The sequence below is a fragment of the Balaenoptera acutorostrata genome, chromosome 11, assembly GCF_949987535.1.
Source record: "Balaenoptera acutorostrata chromosome 11, mBalAcu1.1, whole genome shotgun sequence".
Taxonomy (NCBI): domain Eukaryota; kingdom Metazoa; phylum Chordata; class Mammalia; order Artiodactyla; family Balaenopteridae; genus Balaenoptera; species Balaenoptera acutorostrata.
The window spans coordinates 95,479,649-95,495,595 of record NC_080074.1 but is presented as its reverse complement, the minus strand read 5'-3'; the positions used below and the strand labels follow the sequence as shown (position 1 = coordinate 95,495,595).

General features: G+C 35.6%; 1 protein-coding gene across 3 annotated transcripts in view; it reads left to right on the top strand.

Moving 5' to 3' along the window:
- Window positions 1–15,947, top strand: part of ATF7IP (activating transcription factor 7 interacting protein) — a 118,224-nt gene that overhangs the window by 11,244 nt on the left and 91,033 nt on the right. The window contains exon 1 of one of the 3 annotated variants that reach the window (XM_007196041.2): window positions 7,314–7,543. The exons of the other annotated variants lie outside the window; for them this stretch is intronic. The gene's annotated coding sequence lies outside the window, so the exon portion shown is untranslated. Of the gene's footprint in view, window positions 1–7,313; window positions 7,544–15,947 lie in introns of those variants that run through there. 3 annotated transcript variants of the gene reach the window in all.

The following is a 15,947-nucleotide window of genomic DNA, read 5'->3' as shown; positions in this document are numbered from 1 at the left end:
TTATTCATTAAATTAAAACAAAAACAAACCCAAAAAACACCACCAGAGTATTTAAAGAATAAAAACCCCTCAAAGATCACTAAATCTCTGAGCCTCATCATGGTGAAAAAGCAGCCATTTTCTCACATTAATTATTTATCTTAAAGGTTTGTCCTAATTCTTCAGGCTGTCATTATTGCCAAAGTTAGAGATGAAGTCATTTATTTTGGGAGCTAGATCCACATAGAATTATCCTGTTTTCTTTTTGTAATTTTAGGGTGCAGGGTGATCCCTCACCCCTTATTTACCCTTCAGCTATGGAACTTGCTGGGCATGCTCACTTAAAATTGAGGCAAAACAAAGTGTCAGTTTTCTTCCATAACCCTTCCCGTGGCCAAGTTTCTGCCCCTTAAGGTACAGATTTGATCATATAAGTTTGTTTAATAATTTTCTGATTCTTTATTTCGATGTTTTGTTTGACTAGTTTATTGAACTAATGACATTGATAAGTATAGAAAGGCTTCCCTTTGCTTAACAAAACTATGTCCATTTGATATGAGTTAAGAGTTAAGTTCTGTCTAGTTTTATAAAGCATAATAATTTACTTATTTATTTGCTTGATTACAAAATTAGGAACCAAGAGCCATTTAATTTATCTCAATGAGATTTTGCCTGCATTACTTAAAACTGTAGGGTATCATGGTTCTCTAAGAGTCCCACATTTGTCAGTGTTCCTTGTCTGTCAAGAAGTGATATTCTTTATTCCTCTTAAAGCTGGGAATCCATAAGTTATGAAAGAGATACTATATTGATTTCCTGTGAAGACCTAGAAGGCATCATTTCTACATTTGAGATGCAGTCCTTGTTCCCTGTCATAGCTAATTAAAAGAGATTTGTTTTTAAACGTTGCATTTTTCTGTGGTCATGGTTACAAATTTGATTTATCCATTTTATTCTGAAAGGAAGGAAAACAGATTCTCATTGAAACTATGTAAGTGGGTTCATAAAAAGTAGAGAGACTCAGTTATGATACTTTATACAAGATTTAATCATTCTTCTAAGTAGTTTTTAAACAAGGCCAATCAATATATTCAGTATTTTTCTATAGAATTGTTCTTAAAATATTCTCATAGTTTATTAACTTAAAACCTGTATTAAGGTCTTTCATAGGATATTCTGCCCCCCGGAATTCTGAGGGTATTGGATCAAGATACTATTTAAATTACTATTTATACAAAATATATCTTAAATTGAGGATTAAAGGTAGATTAAGAAGAAAGTATTTTCTCATATGACCATTAAAAATAAAATGTTAACCACAATTAAATCATTTCATTTAGTCCTAAGTAATTCTTATTCTCCTGATCTAGAGTTAAGTAGTCTACTTACACAAAGTTGTCTGCCCTGAACTAACGGAATTATGGAAATCATGACTCATTCTCTTGATACAGTTATGACAGAGGTCCATCCATGAAGGTAATTTTATACCAGGATGCCTGTATCCATGAATCTCATCCATGTAATAGTAATAGTTGAGATGATTTGGTACAATCCTTTACTAAGGATTTTTTAATGTTTATTTAGAAGACACTTTTTTTCCCCCTCAGGTACAGTGGCAGCAAGGATCGTGACTCATTTTTGTTTCTTGATTTTCATTTTTCCAGGCTAGCCTACTTACTTTCTACATCTGGTATACTGCTTTCATCCTTAGAATTTTATTCACCATTGTGGGGATTTCTCTCACCCCTCTTCTGTGTAGGACCTTTGTTTTCCATGTGCTATGTCTTTTTATTGACTTATTCTGTCATTAGGGGGAGTGGACCACATTCTCTAGTAGCTTTTTGAGAAAGAATATATAGGAGATATATTCTTTGAGACTTATGTGTGTGTCTGAAAATTGTCATTTTATATTTTTAATGCTTGATTGATAGTTTGGCTAGGTATACAAGGCTACGTTGGAAATCATTTTTCTTTAGAATTTTAAAGGCACTGGTCCATTATCTTTTTGCTTCTGTTACTACTGAGAAATCTGAAGCTGTTCTTATTTTTGATTTTTTCCCTCAATGGAAGCATGTAGAATCTGTTATTAGTTTCCAGGTGTTCTGAAATTTCACCTTAATTCCTTGATATGGATCTATTTATTATTGTTTGCTGGAATTCATCAGGCCCTTTCAGTTTAGTAGCTGTTGCCTTTCAGTCCTGGAATTTTTCTTAAATGATTTCATTGGTGATATTTTCTGCCATTCTATCATTCCAATGTGAATTTTTGGATGGATACTCAAATTTTCTTCTCTGTCTTGTTTACAGCTTTGTCTTTTTGCTCAGGTAGATTTCTTATCATCAAGTCCTTTCATTGAGTTTTTCTATCATATTCTTAATTTCTGTTTTGTAATCCTTGCCTGTAGTATTCTATTCTTGACAAATGAATGTAGCATCTTTTGATATATATAGATATTAATTTATTTTTGAAGTTTTCTCCCTGTGTAGTCTGTTGCTTTGTGTTTTATTGTTTTTTTTTTATCTCTGTCTTCCATGTTAGACTTTTCTTAGTTGCCTTTCTCTTCCTTGCCTGACTGTATGTAATATGTTGTGGAAGAGTAAAAAGTTGATTAGCATATCTAAATTTGTTAGTTTTGGACTTCATTATAGAGGCTGATCTAGGTGGGCTGTTTTTGGAGAGCTCCCAAGACCTTAAGGCCTGTGTCTTGTGCTTGTTAACTACCCTCAGAGAGAGTAGTCTTACATTTTCATACATAGAGAGTAAGGATCGGAATGCCAGCATTCTGGGAGATTAATGGAGGAAGAGGATTGGGTTCTCTTCAGTGAGCACTCAGTCCCTCTTTTTGGTATGCTACTCTCATTTTTAACTGTTGATATTGTTTTCAGACCTCTGCTAGGATTGGGGAGAGCAGGCATTCAGTGGAATGTGATGAGGGACATCTAGGGTATCTTACTGCTTCACAAACAGCTTTCACTAATATTCTCTTTTTTAGTCATACCATCCTACTATTTGCTCCCTTCACCCCAATTTCCAAAGTGCTTCGTTCTTCTAGTCTCTATGTCTTTTGATGTTTCTGCCATGTAAATCAAATTGGTTCTTAATTTATCCCCAATGCAGCTTAGAATATAGTGTTTTGGGAACTGCTGACTTAGTTACCAGTGGTTCTGCTTATTTTCCAGCTCCCAAAATCATGTAGCTATTGTCCGTTTTACTTTTCTCTTTGTTCTTGAGGATTTCTGCCTTCAAAAAATACCTCCACTGTAGTTTTAGTGGGATTTGAGGGAGTGAAGTTAGGTGTTTTCAGTTTATCATCTTAGTAACATTCTAATGTTCCTTTTCTCTTTTAATATATATATAATGTTGATAGTAACTTGTGTAACTAAAGTGTATTAACTAAATTAATGAAAAGTGTATTTACTTTCTACTTAATACACTGAAACCATTTATTTAGGTTCCATGGAATTTTCAGTATTCTGCATGTGCGAAGTTTTTTTTTTTCAAAAATAAATTTATTTATTTATTTATTTACTTTTGGCTGTGTTGGGTCTTTGTTGCTGAGCGCAGGCTTTCTCAAGTTGCGCCGAGTGGGGGCTGCTCTTTGTTGTGCGCGGGCTTCTCACTGTGGTGGTTTCTCTCCTTGCGGAGCGCAGGCTCTAGGGCACGCGGACTTCAGTAGTTGTAGCTCGCGGGCTCTAGAGCGCAGGCTCAGTAGTTGTGGTGCACGGACTTAGTTGCTCTGCGGCATGTGGGATCTTCCCGGACCAGGGCTCGAAACCATGTCCCCTGCATTGGCAGGCGGATTCTTAACCACTGCGCCACCAGGGAAGCCCCAGAGTTTTCTTTTTTTTTTTTTTTTTAATGAGGATCTTGAATCAGATGCGTATGTTTGATTGATTGATTGATTGATTGATTTTGGCTGTGTTGGGTCCTCGTTTCTGTGCGAGGGCTTTCTCCAGCTGTGGCAAGCGGGGGCCACTCTTCATCGCGATGCGCGGGCCTCTCTCGTTGCGGAGCACAGGCTCCAGACGCGCAGGCTCAGCAGCTGTGGCTCACGGGCCCAGCCGCTCTGCGGCATGTGGGATCTTCCCAGGCCAGGGCTCGAACCCGTGTCCCCTGCATTGGCAGGCAGATTCTCAACCACTGCGCCACCAGGGAAGCCCACCCCAGAGTTTTCTAATAGTGTGATATATGATATATAAAAAGTGTAGTAGTTAACTAAAGTTAATTCTCCTATAGTTCTTTTTCATTACTACTTGTGTGACCCCTGGCAAATGATTACATTCTCTGGTTATGAAAAATTTGAGATTTATAGCACTATTATTTTACATGGTCATTGTAAGAGTGAAATGAAAAAATTATATGAAAAGAGCTAGTTTTATTTAGGAAGAGGTAAAACATTGAGTAATCATGGAGATGTTTACCTTACATTAGAAATGCCTTCCAAATGTGTTTGCTTTCACAAATAAGCAATGATTGGGTTTATTGACTAACCCTTCCAGAAACAAATTTCTTGTAATCTATGACATTATATAAACAAGCTGTACTCTTTCTTAGTAATGTTAAAAACTTTTTAAAGTAAATAATATATTTATTTCTATAATTTTTATAGACTTTTTTCAGACTTTAGTCTAACACACATTAGCTCCTATGTAGTGCCTCTAAAAACACTTTAAAAACTGAAAAATGCCCTGCAAAACGTATTTTTTCCACCTTGGGTTTTGAAGTACAGAGCTGTTTAGGTCAAGACTGAAAACTTAGCTGACTTCTTCTTCTTCCTAGAAAGTAAGAGTTGAGATCCTAAAAATGAAGGTTCCTAAGGATGTAGAATTTTCAGAGATTTTTGTGGTAGAAATGAAAACACAGGGAATTACTTTCAACTCACCATCTATTGAGCAAATAAATACTATTTCACATTATGAAAGTGAGTGGAAAATGAATTAAGTTGTTTCTGTCCTTTAAGAACTCATAAATAAAGATAAATAATGAAATATGCTAGGTATAATGATGGTATATATAAAAGACCTTGAGAGAGCAATTACACCTGGTTTGGGGGTTGGGCATAGTAAGGGGAAAGGAGAGCAAGGAAGGGATTGTCAGTGATAAGATAATTTAGGTTGAATCATGAATAGCGTTTATTGGGTGAACCGGGATAGTCTCTTTGGGATAAAGAGTGAATGAAACATTGGCAGTGACACCACTTACCTGAATAACAGCCTAACCGTTATTCTTTCCTAAGTTGTTTCCGTGATGCACAGAAACAGAACCAGTGTGGGAAGGGACAGACAAAGCTCCAGTAGGCTTGGGCTGAGTGTAGTCTAGGATGTATTTTAGCTATTAGCACTTTCGTGAAGTTATTAATCTCTGAGCATGTTTTCTCAATCACGAGTTGGAGATAAAACCTATCTTGTAGGGTTAATGTGAGAATTAGTTTAAACAATGTATATAAAAACTTATATGAAGGCTTGATTTATATTAATGGACTTCCCTACTCCTTTGTCTTCTAAAGCCCCTTGCATGAAATAGGCAATCATTATATTGATTTGACTTACGTGCCTTGGGATAATAGAGAGGATATAGTAAATTAGTAGTAAAATGATTGTAGTGGCTGAAGGAGGATTGGTATAAGGAGGGAACTTAGATTATGTCTCTTATTTTGAAGTCTAAATTGGGTGAAAAGGTAGATCTTATAGCCAATAGCCAGCATCTTAGCTTGCCCGGGAAAGCTTAGACTGAGAAAAAAGTATTTAGTATTTACATTGGAAGGTGTCTGGCGAGACAGGGGAGGCTGAGGGGGGTGTGGGGAGCACCGCACGTTTGAAGGTATATTACATAATTTAAACCTTTGTGGAACAGGCTTCCGAAAGAATCTGCTTCTTGAATATCAGCTGCTCTTCATCAGGCAGCTCTAAATGTTTTGGTTGTTTGTCTCTCCGTTAACCTTAGCCACATTCTAGTGCTCCAGTAATGTCTATCCTGTTCGAATCTTTCCCAGTTTACCTCTTGCTTTTAACAAATAGATTTGAGCCACCCTCAGAGAATCCATTATATTTTTGAAGAATTAATGTGGCTTAGATCAACTATAAACTTTTTTTTCCCTCATGCAGTACTTAAAGCAGTTTACGTTATCTGGTTTACCTCAGGGAGAATAAATAAGGACTTTTTAAAAGCTGAGTATTTTTTTTAACTTTTATTATGGAAAAGTTTCAAATATATACAGAAATAGAATGAAATAATGAGCTCCATGTGCCCATCACTCAGCTTGAACAGTCATCAATTTATGGGGCCAGTCTCCTTTTTGCTATACCCCTACCACCCCCTTACACCCTTAACGTGTTTTAATAAATACCTACATCTAGTGGTGGATAGAGACAAAATAGCACAAGGCAGCTAAATTTTAGGATGGTAAACCAAGTAAGACAAAAGGAAAAGATGGATTTCCTAGCTGACGTGAGCTATCAAGCAAACAGGTTCTTTCTGTGCTTTTGTCCTTCTCTTGATGGTTGGTTACTGTTAAAACAAATTTGTCTTCTTAATACACCCACTTTCAGACTGAATTTTACCCTTTTGTTCTTCCTATTTGTTTTTTCCCCCGGGGGTGTCTACATTCTTTATTTTATTTGCTTTTCACCCATGTCAGAATGTTGGGAGGTCTGAGCCACGGCATGAAATTTAATTTGCCCTGGGACCAACCACTCACCTGGAGATGTCTTTGTGACCATCTGGACTACAGAAGAGAAGAAATTGTTTTTATCTTTATGGCAGATTACTCAAAATAAGCTTTGTTGCCACTGTAGCTCTAATGTCTCTAGTCCTCCCCAGCAGTTATTTAAAATTATTGTCAAGATTCAATAATTTGATTGCAAGCTTTAACCATTCGGCTAGATTTGAGCACTTTGGGGCTTAGATTCTGTGGGAAAAACCTTTAATTAGCCTTCTATAAATGGAAATTGATTATCAGGATTTAAACAACTTAACTTTCTAGAAATTATAAAAATTGGCACTCTTTTCATGTAAAAAGTACTATAAAAGAGTAAAAAAAAAAAAAAAAAAAAAAGGACCTTGAGCATAGTTTGACTTTTTTTTTTTTTTTCTGGACTGAAATGGAGGCTTTCTTTCAAGCAAATTCCCTGATGTTTGCTGTGTGTGATTTGGCTCCATCTCTGTAACTGCTAATATGTGGCATGGACTTCAAGCTGTCTGGGATCAGGATGTGCCCAAACTCTGTATTGCAAGTCGGGACTCACAGGCATTATGTTACAAAACTGGCTTGCTGCCTTCTCTGTTTGCTGTGTTCTGAGTAGCTGCATTGTTTGTTGCAGTATATGCATTAGCTGTTGTCAGTGTTCAGTTTCCTGCAGGCTGACAAAGTGGGAGGGGCTTTGTCTGATACATAGCTGAGTTTCCACTGTGAGTTCTTGAGTGCACACTGCAGCCATCTTAATTACACTTTAGTGCAACTGAGACAGTGCAGCTGTCTCAAAATGGCTGCTAACCTAGTCTTTGTAGCTGCTTAGGCAGCCACTGTGCCACTGAGGAGATTTGTCACGTGCATCAGGACCAGAGGTAAGAACCAATTACTCTTTATCTCTGAACATTTTAATTAAAAAACATTTGAATTTTACTAAGTTTATATAGGAAGGCGAACTTAGAGCTTGCTTGCTAAGAAGTTGAAATGTTTGCTGATAGAACATTGAAGCCTCTGTTACGGAAACAGTACATAGGGTGGTGAGGTCAAAGGTTAAATTCCTGTAATTTCTCACCGTCTTAGGTTCTGACATTGCCAGAACAATTGATCACCACAGTAGTGCTTTTCTGGCCCTGATTAACTTAATGTTCCTTTTATGTTGGATATTTTAGTTTGCTTGATATTTATTTGTAGAAATTAAAAGCAATATATTATCTCAGTAGATTTTTAAAAAAGAAGCCATAAGTAAGCCGCGTTTTGCATGAAGATTGTGACTTTTCTGGGTTTGTGTGTGTGTGTGTGTGTGTGTGTGTGTGTGTGTGTGTGTTTTGGAGGTATTGTTTGGTAGCTTTTTGGGAAGAATGTTAATTCTCTGGATGTAAATCACAGTTACAAAAATAAACAAATTTTTAACACTGGTAGTTTTTTTTTTTTTTTTTTACTATGGGTTTCAGTTCTTTCTCATTATGCTGCCTCCTCCCAGCCATCCAATTCTTTCACATTTTTGATGGGGCTAACTTTTCATCCTAATTATTTTTTGCTTAAATTGGCATTCAGATTCAGATTTTGAATTTAGAAAGAGTTCACATCTTCTAGGTCTGGATACCCTTTTTCTTTGTATCTAATGTATGCTTATACAACAGGGCTGAAGTAAATCTCAGTTTTTTAGTTAAGTGATATTAACTGTTGATGTGCACCTTAGTTAAAATCTGTGATATATTTAAAAGTAATGACTCAATAATTTTGTAAATTTAGTTTCAAAATTTTCAAAAAGCTTTCTTAACATTGTTCTGAAGTATCAATAGAAACGTTTATTGAGATATTGTAAGTCCATAGTGACCCAGAAAGTAGGAGAATGAAATTTTTATTCACGTATTATTGCAGATAGCACAACAGTTAGTTATAATTAAAGCACTGATGTTTGAATCACAGTACTTAATAAAATTTTTTCTAAATGGTATTGTGCATTCCTCTAGCTTTGTCAGTAGAGTATTATGAATATATCCCTGAGTAATATGACATAGAACAGTAAGTTTTGATCTTTCTAAATACAGAAACTTTTAAAAGACAGCAACTTTTTGCGCCTTAAATTCTTATGAAGGACCCCAGTATATTAAAGGGATATATGTGTGGTATTTTATTATTGTGTAATTATTTTATAATGTAAATTTATAACATTTACTTATTAATTTTCTTAATAAAATGAGAACAGTTAGGCTGTTACAATGAAAATAAAGGTTTGAAACCAGATCATGTATGACAATTATGATCTTATTATTAGTGTCAGGATCTAGGTCACTTAATTGTAGACATCCAGGTGCTAAGGGACTATGGAATTCAGTTTGAGAAGTATTCTAGAACATATATTCTTCATGTTCTTTTTTGACTTACAAATTTTCATGAAGGTAGTATATAAGTTCTATATTTACATGATTTAACAGTTTAAAATTGCTGCCTTGCCCCGAAATTGTGTTTTTACTTGTTCTTATTTAAAAAATTTTTTAGGAACATTATTGTTTTTCCTAACTTAATCAGTATTTATTTGTTCAGTGACCTAAAATGTTTTTGGAATAATTAGCTCAGTTTTATCAACAGCTGTAGTATGCTTATTTTACTTCCATTAACTTACTGCTTTGTAACATTGTTAGGAGTATTTTGTGTGATATAATGGATTCTCATAATCTGAACATTTCTTTATGTAAATGTATATAGGAGCTTGCTCCTGAAAGGGAAAAAGAACAACAAATCCAATATGCGTGACAAATCCAATATATGTGAGAGGTTCTATCCATCGTGCATTTCACTTCAGTAAGGTTGTGCCCTAGAGTGAGTATGACATAGGAAAGTGAATGTGCTGTGACTCTAATCACTCTTATTTTTTTTGCCTCTCATAGTATGAACAGCTCACTGGATTTCAAAAATTGCATACCATGTAAACCAGCTACTTGGTTTGATATTCTTTATTGCTGGAGAGAAACTGGCCAGGTTGAAATTATTGATCAATTTATGTTAACCTACAGAGTAGGACTTCAGGGAAATTTTAATGATCCATTCTTCTTGCCTTCTATTGTGGACTGTAATATTTACATCCACCCTCCCCTCCACAAGATGAATCCACTGATTATTACTTATACATGGGGTAATACCAACACTCTGTGGTTACTCAGGATGTTATTGCTAATTCTTTCAGTGCCATGTTGCATTTTTGCAACTATAAACATAAACTAGACCTCACTGGGATTATTACTTTTGGGGTTGGTGACAGTTTTCAAATTTTCTATGCTGAATTCCAGGTTAGCTATTACACTGAATAATTGAGGGCATAATAAATCTGGGTGCTGGGTAATTGAGGTGTTATGTTATTATTTTGTCACTTCTTGTCCTCCCCATTTGTTTACCCTTTTTCACAAGCCATTTCACTAGCATAAACCTTTAAGAGAAATGTTGAGGTAGTGGAAAGAACACTGACCAAGAGTTCAAACCAAAATTTGAATTCTATTTTTGCTACCCTTTTCTTATATTGGCCAACTCATTCCATTTTCTGACTCTCATTTCCTTATGTACAAAATGGAGGAAAAAAATCCTATATGTTTGGCAAGGATATGTTGAAGAGTAGTTTATATAATGTTTCTGAATAGTACCAGGAAATACTCTACAAATATCTGGCATGCTAATTTTCCAGTAGTATTTGAATGCTCTTCAGTTTCTTTGCTTCTCAGATGTCATATACTTTATCAAATGTGATTGGATCAGGGAATGTGGTATGTTTAGAAAGAATGGGAAATTTCTCATAGAACTCATGCTCAGAAGCAAGAAGTAGCAAAAAGCAGAACTCATGCTCAGAAGCAAGAAGTAATTACCAAGCATCCACTTGGTAATTGATATATTCATGTTTGCACTCCTGGGTTCTACTCTGTTAAATAAATTAGCCATCCTTTGCTGTATGTGGGTAGTGGCAGATGTGTTTATTAAGTAAAGCCAATATAGAATGTTGTCATTACAGAATCAGAGTAGGAGAAATGTTTCAGTTCTAGTCTGGCGGAGTAGTCCAAATATGCAGTGAGAAAATAACTTCTCTAAAGAGATGATGTGAATTCAGGGCCTAGAGTTTTATATGTTTCAGTACAAATGAGAATCTTTACAGTATAGTTCTCTTGCAGTGGCCACAAACTGGCAGCCAGCAGACTTCTTTTGTCCTTTAACCACTGTCGTATTTCTCTAGTTAACATTTAAAGTTGTCAGATTTTACACAAAAATCTGCATGTCTCATCTTTCAGAAAATAGAATATTGGGCAGTGCTAGAAATGTATTTTTGCTTGAGAAAAATAACCTACAGTTGAGTAGCTACTGTATCCTTCAGATAGGGCCTACTCCACACAGCTGGTCCTCTTCATTGATTCACATTACCTTCTGGGCCCCTGAGAGCTGTTCCTTTTAAATCCCTATCCTACTTACTTGACAGATTGTTGGCAACCTTTAATATCTAAAATACAGCGTCTCATCCAGAAGAAAGTAAACATAAGTAAAATCTAACCTACTTCACTTGGTAGGAGAGATAGCATACGTAAAGTCAGCGTACTCTTTAGAAGATATGGCACGTTGCTAACGTTTTTCTTGTCCTGATTTCTATATTAGAGTACCGTTGTTGGCTGATTGAAGGAGATCCAGTGACATCAGGAAAAACTGACAATTGGTTGAAAGTGAAGCGATTAAAAAAATACAAACTAGAAACATACAAGTTCCTTGAGGTCTTTTAATGTGATAATAAATTCTCTTTTCTTTACATGTTATCACTATTAAAGACATCACTATTTATTGACTTAATGTTCTTAATGATGATATTGAATAAAAAAATGTTAAATGTTAAATGTTAAATTATATTCAAGATGTGCAGTTTCCTGAACAGGTAAATGAAATGAACTTTATTAAAGATTTTTGCCTAAATTGATTGAGCTAAGAAATTTTAGCACCTAAAATGAGTAAGTTCCTAAAAGAAAGTTTTCTTAACTGCACTAGGCTAGATAATTTCAGAGGCTGTTATTTTTGTTAAAATTTCACTTCTGTTTACAAAACATTGACCATCTCAACTATGTGAAGACTACCTTGATGATCCGTGAAACGTTGGCGGTGTATAATAATGATCTGATTTAAATTTGAATTCCACATTTTCCAGAGTAAAAGCCAGCTTCTTAGCATTCATGTAATACCATGACATAGGTAACTCTAGGGAAGTGCTAAAAGAAATATACTCATTTTTGGAAAATGGCTTTCAAATTAGAGAGAAAGCTTTAGCGAAAGTTGAAAAACCAGTTAACTTGCACAGGAAACACTCATGGGCTCCCCTGTTTTCCACTTCTTACACTCCCGAAAGAGAAAGTGATTTGGAGAAAGCTTAAAGTTTATTCAAAGAAGGGATTTTTAATAAATTGCTCAGATTAGAACTTTCACTAAGTGTTCTCATTAGTAATTTGTAACAGTCTGTTATTGGACATTAATGTGTGAATATGGAAATGATGAAAATAGTGCTTATTGACTCAATGAATCTTTGAGTTTAATGAAGGAGGGAGTTTAACATCAGAGAGAAGAGTTGCTTCTGCATCTGCCTGAGGGCTTCTACCTTCCCTGCTGAAGTAAACCAGGCACTGCTGCCCAGTGGAGTCATCTGACTGGTGTTTCCTTTTGCTGACATACAAGTATCATGGCATGCAAAGTGGAAAGTATTAGTATAGAAGTCAGGAAATGATAGTTCTGGTGCTGCTAGTGAGTAGTTGTATAGTTTGGATAAATTATTTAAGCTCTTAATGCCATTCTGTGACCGTTAAACAAGGGAGGTGGTTGGACTACAGGGAAGAACACGAACTTTGGAGTCAAGGTGAATTCATGTTCTTCCACTCACTAGTTAGAAGTTTATATGAAAAGTGTATAATAGTGCTCAAAGTATAATGGCTATTTATAGTAAGTGCTCAATAGGTCTTATGCATTATTTTTTATGGGATGAGGCTAGTTGCTTATTTTGAGAACTTTAGTTTTCTTATCTTTAAAATGGGGATAAAGTATCATACAGAGTTGATACTGGGATTTAAATGGGCATAACAAAAGTACCTGGTGTATGTGTGATACAAATTAAGTGTGAGTAAGATTGGTTATTTTTTCCTCACAAGGTTTCCTCCAGCACAGATTTTTTTTTCTCTGTGTTTCTTTTTTCAATCATTATGAAATTGGGGGGAAATCTGGGGTACTGGATACTTTAGAAAAGGATCTTTAGGGAGAGGGGATTGTTAGGGACCTGGCTGATAATACAGTAAAAATGCCCGAGAGCAAGGTGTTTAAATCTCGAATTGAAGACTTTAAAGAACCTAAAGGGGACAAAACAAGAATTCTTATTTGTGCTAGGGCAGCATGATAGAGTGAAAACAAAAATGGACTGTGAATTGATCAATTGATTCAACAAATTTAACAAATATTTATTATGCCCCTGTTATTTGCCAGACACTGTTTTTTTTTTTTTTTTAATTTTTATTTATTTATTTATTTATTTTTGGCTGTGTTGCGTCTTCGTTTCTGTGCGAGGGCTTTCTCTAGTTGCGGCAAGCGGGGGCCACTCTTCATCGCGGTGCGCGGGCCTCTCACTATTGTGGCCTCTCTTGTTGCGGAGCACAGGCTCCAGACGCGCAGGCTCAGCAGTTGTGGTGCACGGGCCTAGCTGCTTCGCGCCATGTGGGATCTTCCCAGACCAGGGCTCGAACCTGTGTCCCCTGCATTGGGAGGCAGATTCTCAACCACTGCACCACCAGGGAAGCCCCCAGGCACTGTTTTGATGGCAGGCACACAAGATCCCTTGCCCTCAAGGAGTTTACATTGGGGCAGGGAAAAAAGGAAGAGAGAAGTAAATATGAGATGCTTAAAATGCTGAGAGATTGAGAATGGGGGTGGGTAGGATGGGATAAGTAGTGCCTAGGTGAGCCCTACTCAGAATGTGTTCTGTGGATCAGTTCAAGGTCAGTTCTGATCAGTTCATCTGTTCCTGGTTCTCCATTAGATAACTGAAATTAAGAGTGTCTAGAAGAAAAAAAAAGTGTCTAGAAATTTTACATCAATCTAATAAAATAATTTTATATCAGTTAGATCAAATAAGAAAAAGGCTTAATTTATATGCCTTTTTTTCCAAATAATTCATTTTCATTGTATTTTACAAGAATATTGGTATGTAATGGATTGGAAATAAAACATTGGGTCTTTACCATTGTTAGTCTGAGAAACACTGAGCTAGATTGGTAGCTTCCATTGTTGGCACTTAAGCAGGCTGTAGAGAATTTGAGCTTCTTATGATTAATTCATTGTGAGGGGATTGTTTAATTTATTTGGCTTTCAAAAACAGTATCTAAAAAAAAAAAAAAAAAAAAAACAGTATCTAAATACTTGTTATTAACATTATATTTTCTGATGGACTAAAGGATTTTAGGTACTTTTATTCAAATAGTTGTGTGTATAAAGTAGAAAGAGAGAAGGAGGAAGCAAAATTAAAAGTGGAAGGAATGCAATACTTAGATGATTTCCAACTCTGAGATTTTATGATCAATTGTTCTTTTGGTATAAGACCTTTCCTTCCACAAAGTGTTGCTTATACAGGGTCTACTATATGAAGTTACACCATCTTATTATGCATTTGTCCCTGTCCCTTCATCTGCCACTGGTGGGGCACAGATCCTAAGAAGAGAGTATAGTTGTTTGAGGAAATCTACTACTGCTTATCAAAGATAATGTGGGTAACATTTAGGATTATCCACATATTAGAAGTCTACCAATTCCTGTTGATATGTAACTTTATCATTCCCCTATTTAGAGCCTTATTATCCTTATTGTGTAATAGGGATAATTTAAGACCTATGTTTTAAGACAGCTGAAAATAAGATTAAAAATAAGGAACATATTTTGGATAAACCCTAGTTAGCGTATTAAATACTTTTCATTTTATTACCATTTTAGATGTGGCACTAAACTAGTTTCGCATTTATTATTTGAAAATGAAATTTAATATATTTAAACTCAATAAAGTAGTGGAAAAATAGAAATGGAGGTATAGAACTATTTATTAGTAGGTCATAAAGTAACTATAAAAAAAATTTTAAACAGAGGACTTTCATAGATAATGATTCAACTCTTGCCCAGTCAGATCTGGCCAATTCAAACAATACACAAATGATTTAGGTTCAAAAAAGAATATGCCACACAGAATATGTTCTTGTGTAGGTATTTGTAATATAACATGCCTGAGTTTTGATATCCAGTGCATGCTTTAGTAGTATTAACTAGTGGTAAATATGTTGAATTATTTAAACATCATAGCAGTGATACCTGAAGATGTATTGTCTTGTTATATTTGGTGAAACATAAAGCAATTTGGTTCTAAGAGCACATCTATTTAATGATCATTTACTATTTAAGTGATTAGTTAAATTTGAAAGGCAGCTGTAGAGTAGAATGAGGACAGCTTTTAGCTAATATGAATTATAGTTTATATTTTTAATGATTGTTAAAAATAGCAGTCATTGGATTTATGTAATTATATTGGCCCATGCCACAAATAAACTAAGGCTTTTGAATATCTCTGGGGGTTAAAAATATTTTTGGTGGGGTGGGGGTGGGATTTCAGTTATATAAGAACTACAAGTTGATTTTTTCTTATTACCTGGATTTTAATCATATTAGTAAATAGATAACTAGGTATATTCTAGAACCAGTCAGTGCCTGTTGGGGAACGAATGGGGGAGGGTTTACTCAGCAGTATTCTTCTTCAGTTTGGTCATGAAATGAGGACTGCTTTCTGTAAATTGTTCTTTCTGGCGCCGGCTAGCTGTAGCTGCAGTCTGGCTGCACTAGGGCAGCAAATAATATGTGTCATGGATTTTCTGTTTGGAATGTATAAGAATGCAGCCTCTTGGACTGAAAGAACAGAGTTGATGCATTAGAATAGGAATACTGAGACCTGCACAATTGCCAGTGAATATGTGGAATAGTAAGAAGCTATAAGCCCTTTAAGTTTCTATTCCGCTTTTATAGATTCATGCCTATTGATACTATTGGGTAATATGTGGGAGGTACCTAACTGCACACAGTTGCTGCAGACCTAATAGTTGGCGGCATAGAAAGCGATACAAAAGAATTCTGATTCTAGGCATCTTCACTTGCAACAGTCCTTTGGAAGATGTATGTTGAGTGTTCTGTGAGCTTCATTGACACGCTGTCTGATGTCTTCTGGCTTTTGTGGCTGATGGGATGTTT